The 16,996-nt window shown below is 47.3% G+C and overlaps 1 pseudogene; it reads right to left on the reverse strand.

Annotated features, from left to right (window-relative positions):
* Positions 1 to 16,010: 16,010 nt before the first annotated feature.
* LOC101644827 lies at positions 16,011 to 16,630 on the reverse strand (annotated as a pseudogene).
* Between the last annotated feature and the right edge of the window lie 366 nt (positions 16,631 to 16,996).

The raw sequence follows: 16,996 nt of genomic DNA on the forward strand, positions 1-16,996 counted from the left end.
TAGAGTGTGTACCTATCCTGGTGTGCACTTGTCCTGGATTTCATAGAAAGAAAATCATAAAGGAAAACCAAACCAACAGCAATAGCAAAATAAAACACAGAAAAATCTCAATTCAAAAGAAAGCAGAAAATAATAAAACCAGGACAAACTAAAAATGGGTCAAAAGGGAAAACAAAGGCTAAGGTGTTAACATTGAACTTGACCGTAGCTGCATTCATTCCCTTTCTGAGGCACCTGCCCGAGAGCAGGCGACTCCATCCCTGGCCAACCATGGTCCCAGGGAATTGAACCGGAGGCTTAATCCCCATGGGAACTCTGCAAATGGACTTTGGGTTTTCACAGTCCTTTATATCCTTTTGAAAACTGGGTGCTCAGAATTTAAGCTCTGCTACAATTCCTTCCTCTGAGCTTGGATTTTATTCTTTACAGTCCTTGGATCACACCGGCTGGTGTGCTTCTTCCATGTGGACTTACTTACCCGACACCTCACTTTGGAGGCTGCTTGCTTTAAGACCTCAGACGCTATTATCTCTGGTTGCCAGGCACCCTTTGCTTTCTTCGCCACACTTGGTGATAGCATCCAACTGTGCAGTGACGCCTTTATGAGGGAAGTATCATTCATAGATCGTTCCTGTTCAAAATCCATTCATGTAGCTAATGTAGATGTCTACACACATATTCTTCTCCTTCTGTTCTGGAATGTTAATCACATGGAAGTTGTTCCTTTTGACAGTGTCCCATAGAACTCGGAGGTCTTTGTTCACTTTTTTCTTCATATATAGCCTGTTCTTATATTTTGGTCTCAAGAGATTCATTTTTGAGCTCCCTGCTTTTCCTTCCATTGGCCCTCTGGTTCTGTTCTTTCAGAGTGTAACCAGTTCTAATAGCTTTTAAGTCTTTTTCACTTGTTTGTTTACATTTTATTGGGGGCTCATACAACTCATCACAATCCATCGATTGTGTAAAGCACATTTGTACATTCATTGCCCTCATCATTCTCAAAACATTTGCTCTCCACTTAAACCCCTGGCATCAGCTCCTCATTTTTCCCCTCCCTCCCCATTCCCCCTTACCTCATGAACCCTTGATAATTTATAAATTATTATTTTGTCTTATATTACACTGTCCGAAGTCTCCCTTCACCCACCTTTCTGTTGTCCGTCCTCCAGGGAGGAGGTTATATGTAGATCCTTGTAATTGGTTCCCTGTTTCTACCTTACCCTCCCTCTACCCTCCCAGTATCACCACTCTCACCACTGGTCCTGAAGGGAACATCTGTCCTGGATTCCCTGTGTTTCCAGTTCCTATCTGTACCAGTGTACATCCTCTGCTCTAGCCAGATTTGTAAGGTAGAATTGGGATCATGATAGTGGGTGGGGGAAGCATTTAGGAACTAGAAGAAAGTTGTATGTTTCATCGTTGCTACACTGCACCCTGACTGGCTCATCTCCTCCCCTCAACCCTTCTGTAAGGGGATGTCCAGTTGCCGACAGATGAGCTTTGGGTCCCTACTCCAGACTTCCCCTCATTCACAGTGATATGATTTGTTATTCTTTGATACCTGATACCTGATCCCTTTGGCACCTCATGATCTCACAGGCTGGTGTGCTTCTTCCATGTGGGCTTTGTTGCTTCTGAGCTTGATGGCCACTTGATTACCTTCAAGCCTTTAAGACCCCAGATGCTATACTTTTTGATAGCCGGGCACCATCAGCTTTCTTCGCCACATTGCTTATGCACCCATTTGTCTTCAGTGATCCGTTCGTGATCACACAGGCTGATATGTTCGTCCATGTGGGCTTTGTTGCTTCTGAGCTAGATGGTCGCTTGTTTATCTTCAAGCTTTTGAGACCCCAGATGCTATAGCTTTTGATAGCCAGGCACCATCAGCTTTCTTCACCACATTTGCTTATTCACCCGCTTTGTCTTCAGCAGTTGTGTCGGGAAGGTGAGCATCATAGATGCCAATTTAATAGAATATAGTGTTCTTGCATTGAGGGAGTACTTGAGTGGAGGCCCAATGTCCTTCTGCTACCTTAATACTAAATCTATAAATATGCACATAGATCTATTTCCCCCTTGTCCTACTTTCTTGAATTCTTCTATTTTCCACTTTCACTTTCCCCTTGTATTTTTGTTGAATTCCCCCCATCCATTTAAAACGGCTGCAGATCATTCTTCTAAACTCCCTCATGGGAAGATCCGAAGCATCTGCGTTATCTCCTGGATCTACGTCTGTGTGTCTGTCGGCCACTCAGCTGTGCCATTGTTTCTTTTTTTTCTGTGTGCACAGAGATTGGCTGCTGTTTACTAAGACACGCTAGTGTTTCCATAGTTGTGTCTGTTAGTTGTTCAGGTGACAATAGCATAAATGTACACTCTGTGCACTTGCTATAGTTCTTGAAGAATCCAGGGTGACCACGTTACGTGGTAGTCGCCTAGTTGAGCAGAGGTTGCAGCAAATACCACCTCTTGTCAAGGCCCGAGCTCTTGAGGTCAGCTCTTGTGTGTTTCAGGAGGTGCAGGCCAGTGGCGACACCGCCGTGAAGAAGGGAGAGAGAAGACAATATTCAAAATGCTTTCTCCACCTCCCCAAACTGCCTTCACTAAATCTGAATCTCAGAATACGACTCAGGATGTCCTGCATCCCGTCTCCTTTGCCTGTGAGCTGGCAAGCAAGTGATGTCTCATGAAACCCTGGGACTTGAACAAGTGATGAGCTTAAGATTCTCCCGGGCTGACTTTCTGGCTCAACCCAGCTCCCCCCTCCCAGACACAGGTTCCCTGAATCCCACCCTCCCCCAGGTCGGGCTCATCCTCCTGTGTGTGCTAGGGAGGGGCTATCACCATTTTCTGTGGGACTTGATGGAGTCTCAGAGCCTGGGCATGTGGGGAGAGAGCTGCTAGCTCATCCTTTGCCCCCTCTGGCACTGCAGACCCACGCACGGGGGAGAGGGGGACTTGATGTTGAGGTGGGGAGGAAGAGCCACCAGCCCTCCTTTGGCCCTCTTGGGATACCGCGGGCCCCAGCACTGTGGGGAGGGGTTTCCAGGGGCCCAGGCAGGAGTGGTTAGGGAATTGTCAGCCCCCCTTTTCCCTTTGTCCAAAGCCGTGGGGCCTGAGACACTGGGGAGGAGGGGCTGTCCAGGGGCGTCCGCTTTCTCTGGGCTTCCTGTGCAGGCACCCTTCTCTGCATTGGCAGCTGTGTCGGCCCAGGCCCCTGTGTTCATGGGGACGCTCCTAAGCCAGACTTGCTTGCTCTCCGCCTTTTCCCCTAAAAACAGACAAGAGAAGCCTTTGTTCTGAGGGGGTAATCGCAGAGCTTTGTTCTTCCTTCTTCCAAACCTTGGAGTGTGTGTTGTTGTTGTTGTTTTTTAATAGCAGTCGAAAATCAGAGTTGGTTAATCAAGATGAACGTTTCTGGTGCAGGGGGTTCTGTCTACATTTTATTAACGCTGGTTTCTACTTCTTAGAAATCGCTTCAACTCTGTGAGTCAGGTGTGGGTTTCAGATCATCAACGTTGGGTTCAACGGTTTAAACTACTCACAATCCCCACCTCACCCCCCACCCCCAGTAGAGCTCACAAGTCCTCCAGGACCTGGGCTTCACAGGTGCCGGTCAGACCTGCCCACACCACTGCAAGGGTGTGCCGGCTCCAGCGTACCTAGCTTTCTTCCACTGTTCGGCGTCATCATTTTGGCGTGATTGTTTCTACCCTGGAATGGGAGGGTGCTGGGACCAGGCCTCTCCTCCAGGAGATCCCGCTGGGTGTGTTTGTGTCCGATGCTCATGCCGCCGGAACCAGTCTGGGGGGCTCCAGACGCACCCGCCATAACCTGGATGCCCCTGTACTTCCACCATGACTTGGGGCCAGAGGGTGAGTTGCGATGAGCTCGGGAGCCCTGGGGCTGCCTCCTCTCCTGCCGAGTCTAGAGGCTTGAGCACCAGCCAGCTGCTGACTCTGCACACGACCCAGCACCGTCTTGTGCAATAGCGTGCAGGGACTCGTTTGCAAACGCGATGGCCAAGTCCAAGAGGAATGAATAAACAAGCGCCTGAGAGCAAGGCTGGGCATTCAGTAACAGCATTCAGTCATGCCAAGACCATCCAGGTGTCACGTCGGGTGTTCAAGTCCCTTGGAGAGCTCATTAGTTATCATTTTCCCCTGACACAAAGGCTCTTTTGGAAACATGATTGAGGTGACCAGATTTTAACATTGGTAAAGCGGGACACCATTGACGGGGGTGGGGTGGGGGTGGGGGTTCTTGATGAAAAATTTGGTCTATATGGAGCAACAAAAATTTTCATAGGATGCAAAAATAGTATTGTAATAGATTTTTTAAATTTCAACATAAGTGCAATTTACAAATATAATACATTAAAATTATGTATAGTATTATTTTATTCTTTGACATAGTTCTCATTTGATTGAATTTTTTTTAGTAGATTGCTGTCGCTGTTTAAAAGGTCATGAAATTTTTCACAAGAATTTGTTAAATTATATTTCACACATAAAATGGCTTTCAAAGTCTCAACACTTAATTGTGATTTTTCTGATGTCCACACTTTATTTACCGTAGAAAAAACGCGTTCAGTCGCACTATTAGTTCCTGGTAAGGACAGCGCGTATTCCACAATTTTTAGTGCACTATTGTATGGGACATGATTTGTTTCAAAATGATGAAATATTTCTAACCATTTGTTCTCTATTGTGATTTTTGCTGATGCCCAAGATTTAACCTTTTCCTTATCAATATATATTTTTAATAATGATACCTCATTAAAGAGATCATTTTTGGAAATTTTACTATATGGGAAATTCTGAGTAATATGATTGAATGATTTTTGCACATCATTCCAGTATGGTCTGCTAAATTCAAGAAAATGTATATATTTATGAAATAAATAAATAAAATACTTACCTAAATTATCTGAATAGCTGATTTGTTAACATCACTTGTTTAACTAGCGCTAGCATGCAGTACGATGTGTATCGTCTGAGAGACAGTTCCAAAATGTTTTCGTCGTTGCCAATGCCAAAAAATGCCATTGTTCATTAAGTCCAAACAATAGTGTTCGAATTCTATCAACTGATCAACAATGCGAACTTTGATAAGCAATTCTCGATAATCAGTTCTCAACAATTATTTGTTATTATTAAAGTTTAACATTATAAAATTAACAAAAATAATATAAAACTCATATCCTGGCAAAATAGCCACATGGCAGCCGAAAACCATATATTCCCTTCCCGTTCTCCCACCGTTCCCTAGCTTGTCGTAAGTTCTTTCCAAAAATTGGGACGCGGGACAAATTGTTAAAAATCGGGACTGTCCCACCAAAAGCGGGATGTCTGGTCACCTTAAACATGACTCAACTAACTGGACTTTCATTAAGCCCAGATGATGGGGCTCTGGGTTCCAGCTCTGTGCCTCAGTTTCCTTACCTGTACCATAAGCACAGGACAGTCTCTCATATATGGATGTAGGGATTCCATGAGGTGGTATAAGGGCAGAATTTGGAGGGCGGCTAAACCAGAGAAAACCTCAAAGAAGAGTAAGTGATTAAGGTCTTCCCATTGAGTAACCCTGGTGCAACTGTGTGGCTGAAGCATCAGCCTGATAACCACAAGGTTGGTCATTCAAATCCACCAGCCGCTTCTCAGGAGAAAGATGAGGCTGTCTGATCCTGTAAAGATTCACAGTTGGAAATGGATGTGAGTCGGAGATGACCCATTGGCCATGGCTTCGGTGTGATTTTAGGGTGGCCCCCTGAGTTTGCATGCTCTACGTCCTTAATGCTGTGGGCTGCCTGCTGTTGCCATGCCCATTTCACAGGCACAGAAACGAGGGCACTACAGCAGCGGAGCCTGGGTCTGAGGTTGTGGGGCGTGGCGGAGAGCCGGGCAGGTGGTGATGATGATGTTCATGAACAGGGTCATCTTCTAACCAAGCACCACAACCTGCGTGGCTGATCAGACTTGATTGTCTTGGTCTTGTAGGCTTGGAGTTTAAAAGCAGGGTGTCTGCAGCCCTCTGCCAGCGTCTGGAGATGGTTGGTAGTCTGTCTTGTTCCATAGCCTGCAGCCTCTGCCTCTGTCCTCACGTGGCACCCTCTCTGTCTCTTTGTGTATTGTCTCCTCTTTTAGGAGGACATTCGTCCTTTCAGATTAGAGCCCACCCTGCTTCAGTATGACTTCACGTAACAGGTAACATCTGCAAGACCCTATTCCCAAACAAGCTCACAGTCACAAGTATAAGGGCTGGGGCTTCAACGTCCCTTTCTGGAGAACACAGTTCCATCCACAAACACTGATGAGGCTGTCAGTGGTGGTGAAGAAAACCGGTAGGACCTGGGCCATGGGTGGCTGCCCTGCCATCATGCTGGTGCCAGGTAGGGGCTTTCCGGTGGATTTCATTACCAATCACCGCGAGCCTGCCCTTTCTGATGGACATCCACTTAAGCTGGCGTTGGGAGCAGCCACTGCCCAGCTGGGTGGGCAGACTGATGGGAGTTCGACTTGTAACTCAGAGGTTTTAGGTCTGGAAATCCCCAGCAGCGGGGCGGAAACCCCCAGACAAGGTATTCCGAGGACTGGAGGTGAGAAGGGCAGGAAGGTGGTCAGGGAAGGGGAGGCCATTTAAGCCTCTGGGTTGACTAGGGGAGATTTCGTGGTAGAGTTACTAAAGTTTCCTACTGATCTGCTTTGGGGGTGAAACTCAAACCGACTTTCTTTAAGACACGCAGAGAAGGCGGACACTGACCAGGGCTGCTCACCCTGACAATGGCAATCACAGATGGCGAGCGATTTGATTCTGCAATGGTCTCCCTTTGGAAAGGAAGAGACGCAGCTCCTTCTGAACTCTCAGTCATCCAGCCGAGCTTCAATGCCCTGAGTTTAGATCTTGGTAGTATTGATGGATCTGAAGGCGAACCTGTCGCCACGCCGCAGTGACAGCTGTGTCAATGTTTGGCATTTGCCTTGCCAACATCAGCCACAAGCCGCCCTGGTGGTGCAGTGGTTAAGGTCTCAACTGCTAACTGAAAGGTCGGCAGTTCTAATCCACCAGTATCTCTGAGCTAGGCAAGACCTGGTGATCTGCCCCCATAGGAGGGCAGCCTTGCAAACCCTGTGTGGCAGTTTGCTCTGTCCTCCAGGGTCACGCTGCATGAGAAGGGCTTCCATGGCACACAGCAGCGACGCCGGTCACAAGGGGTGCTGTCACAACAGGTTAGTGACTCTAGCCAGGCTTTGGAGCTGACATCCAGGCTACAAGAATTACAAATGTTGAAGGTAAACAAATGACCATCTAGCTCAGAAGCAACAAAGCCCACATGGAAGAAGCACACCAGCCTGTGTGATCACGAGGTGCTGAAGGGATCAGTTATCAGGCATCAAGGAACAAAAAATCATATCATTGTGTGCTCACCTCCATGATACAATCACTGAAGACAAATGGGTGCATAAGCAAATGTGGTGAAGAAAGCTGATGGTGCCCAGCTATCAAAAGATATAGCGTCTGGGGTCTTAAAGGCTTGAAGGTAAACAAGCAGCCATCTAGCTCAGAAACAACAAAGCCCACATGGAAGAACACCAGCCTATGTGATCATGAGGTGTCGAAGGGATCAGGTATCAGGCATCATCAGAACAAAAAATCTTACCATGGTGAATGAGGCGGGGAATGCAGAGTAGAGGCTGGAGATCCCCTTGCAGAGAGGTCTTGGAGAAGAGGGGAGCCAGTCAGGGTGCAATGTGGCAACAATGAGAAATACAGCTTTCCTCTAGTTCCTAAATGCTTCCTCCCCGCCCCCACTATCATGCCCTGAATTCTACTTTACAAGTCTGGCTAGACCAGAGGATGTACACTGGTACAGATAGGAACTGGAAACATAGGGAATCCCGGGCGGATGATCCCTTCAGGACCAGTGGTGTAAGTGGCGATACTGGGAGCGTAGAGGAAGGGTGGGTTGGAAAGAGGGAACTGATTACAAGGATCTACATGTGACCTCCTCCCTTGGGGACAGACAACAGAAAAGTGGGTGAGGGGAGACATCAGACACGGCAAGATATGACAAAATAATAATTTGTAAATTATCAGGGGTTCATGAGGGAAGGGGGAGCAGGGAGGGAGAAGGAAAAAATGAGGACCTGATGCCAAGGCCTTAAGTGGAGAGCAAGTGTTTTGAGACTGATGAGGGCAATGAATGTACCAATGTGCTTTACACAATTGATGTATGTATGGATTGTGATAAGTGTTGTATGAGCCCCTAATAAAACGATTTAAAATATCTGATATTTTAAACATGTATTTGCAAAGCAAGCATAATTCCATTATTATTATTGTGAGGCATCTTCAGCTACCACACTCTATTAGTACAATAAATGGGATTTAAATTAAAAAAAAAAAGAATTACAAAGGATAGAAAAACAAGCAGTCAGGGTAAACTAATTTGCTCTGTAAAGGTCCACCAAAATAAAAAGCTAGAAAAAGGGAAAATAAAACCCAGCAAGCCGGCCATCCCAGAATGTGGGTGTCTGCAGGACAGCTGGCCCGGTTGCTCAAGACGTCAGTGTTTCGGGAAAAGGCATGTTCCCTTCTGGCTCCCCACGGATGGATCCCTGAGGATGCTTGGCACCGGATCTTCTTTCAGGAATGAGATTGTTTTCTTTGGGCGAGTCCAGCAGAAGACAATGTTGGGGGCAGATTAGGAAATCTCATATAAATGGGCTTCTATTGGAGGAGCTATTCTTGACTTTGTTGAGTATGAAGATGTTATTTTTCTCAGGGGAAATATTCATATTTCTTAGGATGCGCACCCGGAATGATTTACAGTGAGCTGAATGGTTGTAGTTGGTCCTCTCCCACTGTCCCAACTGCGTCGTTCAGAATGAAGCTTTAATTGTTGAGATGCAATGAAGAAGTAACTACACACATCAATCATAGTCGTCCTTGAGGTTTTTTGGAGTTAAACCCAATTTGGGGAAGGGGTGATATTTTCCTTTGTTATTTTAATTTCCACAAAGTTTATTTTTAAAAATAGTAATGAGAGAGAAGTGGTGTTGGGTGGACTGGGTGTTACATGAACCTGTGAATTCCTGGGAAGCGGGGCAGGGGCGGGGGGTGGGGGTGGGGTGGGAGGTATGAGGGAGGGGAGGGAGGGTGCAGGTCCTGGTATAGGACACTCTGTTGTTCTGGTGGTGTCCTCCTTTCGCAGGGAATTGCTGGGTTGTGCGAATAGTGACCGCGCTTGACTACTAACCGAAAGGTTGGAAGGTCAAGTCCACCCAGAGGTACCTTGAAAGAAAGGCCAGTGATCACACAGACCCTGGAATGCACACCGGTTGGAACCATTGACCCAAGGACCACCGGCTTGGTGTTGGTTTGATTCTCCCTTGTATGGAGGTCTATGGTGACAGGAGACACCAGGGCCTGGTGTGGAAGCCGAAGGCCACGTTCCCCAGGGTCTATCTGCCATGGACTTCTTGGTCATCTTTGAAGTGGTACCAAGACCCTAAAGGGCCAACATTTCTGATAATATGGAGGTGGTTTTAGCTTTAGGGACAGCCCTCTACAATTAATAATTTTACTCGCACATTTGTAAAGTCCCCCCCCCCAGTTTAACTAATGTCTATGTGCATCTCAGCCATTTCTTGATGCCCCTTTCTTGCTCGTGGGCTTTTCATTTGTAGTCATCTCTTGTTTTCCTGGAGTAAATTTAGAGTTGGTTTTCCAAGAAGAGCGTCCTCATTACAGTGCTTGACCCTTGTGTAGCTTAGGATGTTTTGTGATGCCTTATGTACAGCAGGTCCCCATGACGACGTCCAGGGTTGAGAAGTCTTGTTTGCTAGCCCGAGATGCTGCGGCGAGCGGCCAGGCTGTCGACTCCTGATGTTTCTATGGAGCGCTCAGTGTTCCTTCCTTGTGTGTGTAGGATATTTGATATACCTTACAGTTGAAGATTTTCACCCACCTTGCTGGCTACTCAATGATCCCTTTTACGAAATAGATTCAGACCTGTCCTCAAGCCAAGGAAGTTCCTTCTATTATATCTTTGATGATTTCACTGTGATATCCACTCCTGCCTCCTACCCTGAGAAATCGGTGATCTTCCCATTGAATCCCTAATTCTTGTCACCCGTCATCCTGGTCATGTTTCATTCTGTTGCTTCTGGGAGGGCTTTGACGAGTTTGGGTTTGATTTTCCTTATTTAATTCTCGGCTGTGTTGATGCTTTGCTTTCCAAATGCCTTTAAAAATCATGATTACCTGGGATTTATTTCACAGCCTCCTTCCTTTATTTCATCTGCCCCCTTCTTATTATACCCGATGGTACAAATGATTGACGTGCTCACCTGCTGAGAGGTTAAAGACCCAAGTCCACCTAGCGCAGTGGTTCTCCACCTTCCTCATGCCGTCACCCTTTCAGACAGTTCCTCACGTGGTGGGGACCCCAACCATAGCATTAGTTTCGTTGCTACTTCATCACTGTCATTTTGCTACTGTGATGAATCGGGCGACCCCTGTGAAAGGGTCATTTGACCCCCAAAGGGGTCGCAACCCACAGGTTGAGAACCGCTGCTCTAGAGGCACCTTGAAGAAAGGTCGGAAAAACCAGTAATAGGAAACCCCGTGGAGAACAGTCCCACCCGGACACCCAGGGGTCCTCATGAGTTGGGGTCCACTTGATGACAACTGGTATCCATCAATTTCCACTTAATTTCAGCCTGCTTAGCTCACAGCTCAGCTCTTCTTCCCTACCTCTAATGAGTTCCCGAGTAGCGTTGGCTGAAAATAGCAGAGGGGATTCACGATTCGTTCCTTCTCTCTCTTGCAGGCTGGGCTATCTTTGTTTCGTGAAAGAGTTGTTAATGCCGCGTGGTTTTTTGGTTGTCTTCCTTGACTCATGAGGGTTTCATAGAGGCTGGTATTTCCCCCAGGGTGAGTGGGATTTCTGTGTCTCCTCTCTTTTTATCTGCTGTGCTCACAGCACGTCCATCCTTTCAGCCGAGGGTGTTTGCCCGTTTGCTCGTGCAGCTGCCTGAGGGTGGTGAGGTGGAGAAGGGCCCTGGGAAGCCCCACCAGGGGTCTGGATCTTTTTACGGCTCTCCCACTTCAGCTGGTTCCCTCCTTCACCACCACTTTGAGGAGCAGCTCCCTGGCTCTGGCCTTTGCCCTTCCTTGGGCAGTCCTTCCAGCTCCCCTCTTCCAATCTTACCCAGTTCCTTTAAGGTGCGGTCACAGTCTAGTGTACCTGTCCCTGTGAGGCAGCCAAGGAGGCCAAGGATCCGTTCTCACCTGAGGCATGGCTCCCCAACAGCACTGAGCCCCTCAGTAGAGCTACCTGGGGACCAGAGCCCCTCTGCTCCTTGGAGGCGGATCTGCTTCCTTGGTCCTCCGGTGTCCTGTTCTCACCAGGGTCCAGGAGACCATCCAGGCAGTGCTGTCCTGTCACAGGCTGCCACACTTGTGGGGTGTTTTAGGTGGGCTTTTGGCCAAAGGGGCACCGGATCCACAAGACTGTTCACCCACTGGCCTGTGACCTTCCTGCATTCAACGTCATTGCATGTGCTGCGTGAGTCTAAAGAATTATAGACTAGTGTCAGACATATGGGCTAATGTCAGAATTATAAACCTGATCTGGACTAGGCTGGGATGTTTTCTTAATATCCAATTACTCTTTCTTTTTTTTTAAGTCATTGATTGGGGGCTTGTACAACCGTTATCACAATCTATACATACATCCACTGTGTCAAGCACATTTGTACATTTATTGCCATCATCATTCTGAAAACATTTACTCTTTCTTATAAAGTGCTCCCTCGTGCTCTCTCTGTCTTTTATAAATTATTTTATGGGGGCTCTTACAGCTCTCATAACAATCCATAGACAGTTGTATCAAGCATATTTGTACATATGTTGCCATCATCATTTTCAAAACATTTTCTTTCTATTTGAGCCCTTGGTATCAGCTCCTCTTTTACCCCTCCCGCCCCCACCCTCCCACCCTCGTGAACCCTGGTTAATTTATAAATTATTATTATTTTCATATCTTACACTGACTGTTGTCTCCCTTCACTCACATTTATGTTGTTCATCCCCCTTGGTGTGTGTGTGTGTGTGTGTGTGTGTGTGTGTGTGTGTGTGTGTGAGGTGTTATCCAATCAATCATTGAAATCAGTTCCCCATTTCTCCCCTTCTCTCCCCACCTTCCCCCTACCCTCATGGTATCGCTACTCCCATTACTGTTCCTGAGGGGTTTATTTGTCCTGGATTCCATGTGTTGAAAGCTCGTATCTGTACCATGCTCATCCCTTCCTTGTGACACTTCCATGAGGGGATGTCCAATTGTCTACAAATAGGTTTTGGGTCTCCACTCTGACCTCCCTTTTCATTGATATGATTATTTGTTTGGGGTCTTCTGATGCCTGATACCTGATCCTTATCACACCTCGTGATCATATAGACTGGTGTGCTTCTTCCATGTGAGCTCTGTTGCTTCCCTGCTGGTTGGCTGCATGTTTCCTTCAAGCCTTTAAGACCCCAGATGCTGCATCTTCTAATAGCTGGGCACCACCAAAAGCTCCCTCTTACACATATATTGAGTATCTCTGGGTTCATTTCTCTAGTCAGCCAGTCTTCACAGTTATAATGAAATGTGGTGTGAAGAACTGGAGCTATCAAGTCCAGCATGAAGAGCATAGTCAGGTAGCTCACGCTGAAAGAAGTGAAGAGATCATTCAAGCCTCCAGCTGCAACATTAAGAGACCCTATGGGTAAAACACTGAATGATGCAGAAGGCATCAAAAGAAGGTGGAAGGAATACACAAAGTCCCTGTGCCAAAAATAATTGGTTGACATTCAACCATTTCAAGACGGGGCCTAAGATTAAAAACCGATCTTCTTGAGGGGATAAGACCAAGTAGCATTGCAAGCATGATAACAAGGCTAGAGAGATCGATGGAACACCAATCGAAATGTTTCAACAAACTGCTGAACAACTGGAGACGCTCACTCGTCTATGCCAAGTAATCTGGAAGACGGCGATCTGGCCAACTGATTGGAAGAGATCCGTATTTGGACCCATTCCCAAGAGAGGTGAGCTCATATGGGATACATGAAGCATTATCATGAATATCACATGCAAGTAAACTTTTGCTGAAGATCATTCAACAACGTTCACAACTTCAGGTGAGGACGTGGAGTGAGTGATGCCATTGTTGATGTCAGACAGATTTTGGCTGAAAGCAGAGCCTACCAGAAAGATATTTACATGTGCGTCATGGACTATACATAAGTTTTCGACTGTGTAGATCAAAACAGAGTATGAACCGCATTGAGAAGGAGGAGCAGAGTTTGAGAACACTTCTTTGTGCTCATGTGGAACCTGCACACAGACCAACTGGCAGTCATTCCAACCAAACAAGGTCATGGTCGGTGGTCTGACACCAGGGAAGTGCGTGTGAGACTTGTGTCCTTTCACCAGACTTACTCAATCTGCATGCTGAGCAAGTAATCCAAGACGCTGGACTACGTGAGAACACGCATTAGAATCGGAGGAGAGTTTATGAACAGCCTCAATCAACAGAGGCTACCCTTTGCTTCCTGAAAGGGGGGAGGACAAGACGCCCTTGAAGCTGATGGAAATAAAAACGGAAACGTCTTCTGCTTTGGGTGCAGTATGAATTGCAACGCAAAGTAAAGAAAGCCAAAACCCTCACAACTGGACCAATAGGCATCATGATAAGCAGAAAAGATTCACGTTGCCCAGGATCTCATTTGCCCAGATCCACACTCAGTGCTCACGGAGGCAGCAGTCAAGAACCCACATGATGCACTGCACTGGCCAAGTCTGCCGCACGGGACCTCTTTAATGCGTTAAAGAGCAAATGTGTCCCTTGTAAGCACTAACGTGTGCCTGACTCAAGCCCACAGATAGTATTGTTAATGGCTTCGTATGCATGTGGAGAGTTGGACGTTGATAAAGAAGATCAAGGAAAAATCAATTCAGTTGAATTATGGCACTGGCAAAGAATATTGAAAATATCATGGACTGCCAAAAGAACAAACAATTCTGTTCTAAAGAAGCCCAGCGAGAATGCTCTTTAGAAGCCAGGAGGATGAGACTTTGTTCCGTGTACTTCCGACATGTTATCAGGAGAGACCAGTCCCTGGAAAAGGACATGGTGTTGAGTGGAGTAGAGGGGCGGCGAAGAAGAGGATGACCTACAAGATGGATTAACATCGTGCCTGCATCGGGTACGAACCCGAGAACAATTGGGCAATTGGGTGGGTGGTGCAGAACCAGGCTTTCTGTGGTACATGGAGGGTCACTCTGAGCTGGAACCTACTTGGGGGCACCTAGCAACAACCACACGCTCTTCCTAGAACCCTTGGCAGTGCTGTGGGATAGACGGGGGGCTGCTAACTGTGAGGCTGGTTGCTCAAGCCAACAGCCCGCTCTGGTGAAGAAAGGTGAAGCTCTCTGCTCTCCTGAAGACCTACAGGCTCAGCAGCTCTCTACATGGTCATCCTGAACAGGAGTGGACTGGATGGCTATGGGTTGCTTTTTAAGCTTTGCTTTACTTGGGGCTCTGACCCCAGTATTTTGAGACCCAGAGCCTTTGGAGAGGGTGGTCTGCAAACACCCTTCCCCACCTTCTCCAGATCCAGAAATTCATCTTTGTTATTAACGGAGCCGAGGCCAGGTCTAGCACAGATTCTATAGATGGACAGCTCTGTGTGTGTGTGTGTGTGTGTGTGTGTGTGTGTGTGTGTGTGTGTTCAGGGGTGGGACAGGTGACGATATTATAGGAAGGGTGCCACTTTGCCAGGGCTGCAGTAACAAAAGTCTGGCCTTAAAGAATAGAACTTTATTGTCTCACAGTTTGGGAGGCTAGAAGTCCAAGTTGAGGCATCAGCTTGGAGGAGAGTCAGCTTGGAAATGACGCCCTGGGCTCATTTCCAGAAATTCTGTGTACTGCAGACTGACACACAGCTGTGTCCTTATTTGTAGATTTCCTTATTTGTAGACAATCATCACATGATTATCTGCCTTCCCCCGGGTGTCTCTGTGTCAATTCTGGTATTTTTATTTTTATTTTTAAGGTACCATTCAGAAAGGATCATGTTTTATATGATATGTAGCCCCATTCATGTAACAAAAGAAAAGCCATTGGTGGTGAGGGGTTAGGAACACACACTGGTGCTTGACACATTGGTAGATTACACGGGCATTCCTTTCCTCGGTCTCCTCATCTGTAAAACGTTGATTGCCATCAAGTTGGCTCCGGGTCATGGAAACCCTCTTCGTACAACCGAACCAAACATTATCTAGTCTTTGATCACCTCCACTCAAAACCCAAACCAAACTCAACTGAGTCAGTTCTTGTTCGTAGCAACCCTATAGGACACAATAGAACTGCCCCTCCACCCCATGGATTTCCAAAGCTGGAGATCTTTATGGGAGTAGAACATCTCATTTTTCTCCAGAGGAGCAGATGGTGGTTTCCAATTGCTGGCTGTGTCAGTCTGGGTGGACTAAAGAAACAAATTCATAGACACTCATATGTGTATAAGAAAGAGCTTTATATAAAAGAGTAATTGTATATTAAGAAAACATCCCAGCCCAGTCCAGATCAAGTCCATAAGTCCGATAGTACCCCATATGTCTGATACCAGTCTATAAATTCCTCTTCAGACTCAAGCAACATATGCAATGACGCCGAATGTGGGAAGATTACAGGCCTGTAGGTGGAAAGTCTTGTGGATCCAGTGGTGGTGGAAGTATCTCAGTGCTGGCATGGCTCTCCATGTGGCTTCTCCAGCTCCAGGGCTCTGGCTCCATTGGCGTAGCTCCATGTGGCTTGTCAGCAGGAATACGAAGCAGAGAGACTGTGCCTGGCCTCCAGTAGCTATTTATCTCCGTAGAGCCTCCAAATGAGGTCATCAAACTGCAACCTGATTGACAGGCTAATCCCTATCCCTTCACTCTTTTTTTTTTTTTTTTAACAGCGCCGCCTGGGTTTATTTGTACAACCAACAGCACAAGAAGACACCAGCGCCATGCACGCTGCAGCCCAGGCTCACACCAGTCCCTCTCGCCCTCACACAGAGAACTCTACTTTGTGGGGGCCTGGGCGCCTTTGGGAGCTTGAGCTGGGGCCGGGGCACCTTTGGGAGCTTTCGCTGGAGTTGTGGCCTTGGCTGGAGCATCAGCCTTGCTTTGTGCCTTGGCCTTGGGCCGGCAGAGCCTCAGACCCTTGGCAATACGTGCCCGAGCCCGCTTGCCAAGCTTGGGGTGGGCAATGTAGGCCAGTCGGCTGAGCTTGCGGTTGACGCCCATTGGGATCTTGGCCTTGACCTCTGTGGGCTTCACAAGATCCTTGATGGCCTCAGCGCGAGCAGCCGCAGCCTTGGCGTTGTTGGCCTGCATTTTCTTCAGGCCCTTCTTGTTGTGCTTCTTGGCGAAGCGCATGTTCCTCAGGAACTTGGGGTCCACCCCCTTAAGAGATTCGTATCGTTGTGATCAGGGTTTTTTGATGCCATTTCTGTGCCATTTCCGGGATTGGTTGTGCGTGGTGTGGTTCTTGGACTTGGCCATGTCTGCACCGACGCCTCAACTCCCGGAGCGCCAGGGACTGGAAGAACTCCCTTCACTCTTAATAGTCTCAAGTTGACACCAGGTTATGTAACTGCCACACTGATTTGGGGGCATCTCAGTCACTGATATTTTGGGGTCCACTAGTATGGCCACCGTGCTCTTCAAACGCCTTCCGGTCTGAGCAGCTCACCTGCTGGCACAAATCTGGACAACATTCTGTTGTGAGCAGGATCTCCACTGGCTAACTTTCAGAAGTAGATCACTAGAGTTTTCTTCTTGGTCTGGTTTAGTCTGGAAGCATCAGAGAAACCTGTTCACCATTGCTGACCCTGCCGGTACTCTCAAATATTGGTGGCAGAGCTTTCGGCACCACCTCAGCATACAAGATGGTCT

Source organism: Echinops telfairi, unplaced genomic scaffold (assembly GCF_000313985.2).
Source record: "Echinops telfairi isolate 266 unplaced genomic scaffold, ASM31398v2 ScPeMD7_7469;HRSCAF=8507_0, whole genome shotgun sequence".
Taxonomy (NCBI): domain Eukaryota; kingdom Metazoa; phylum Chordata; class Mammalia; order Afrosoricida; family Tenrecidae; genus Echinops; species Echinops telfairi.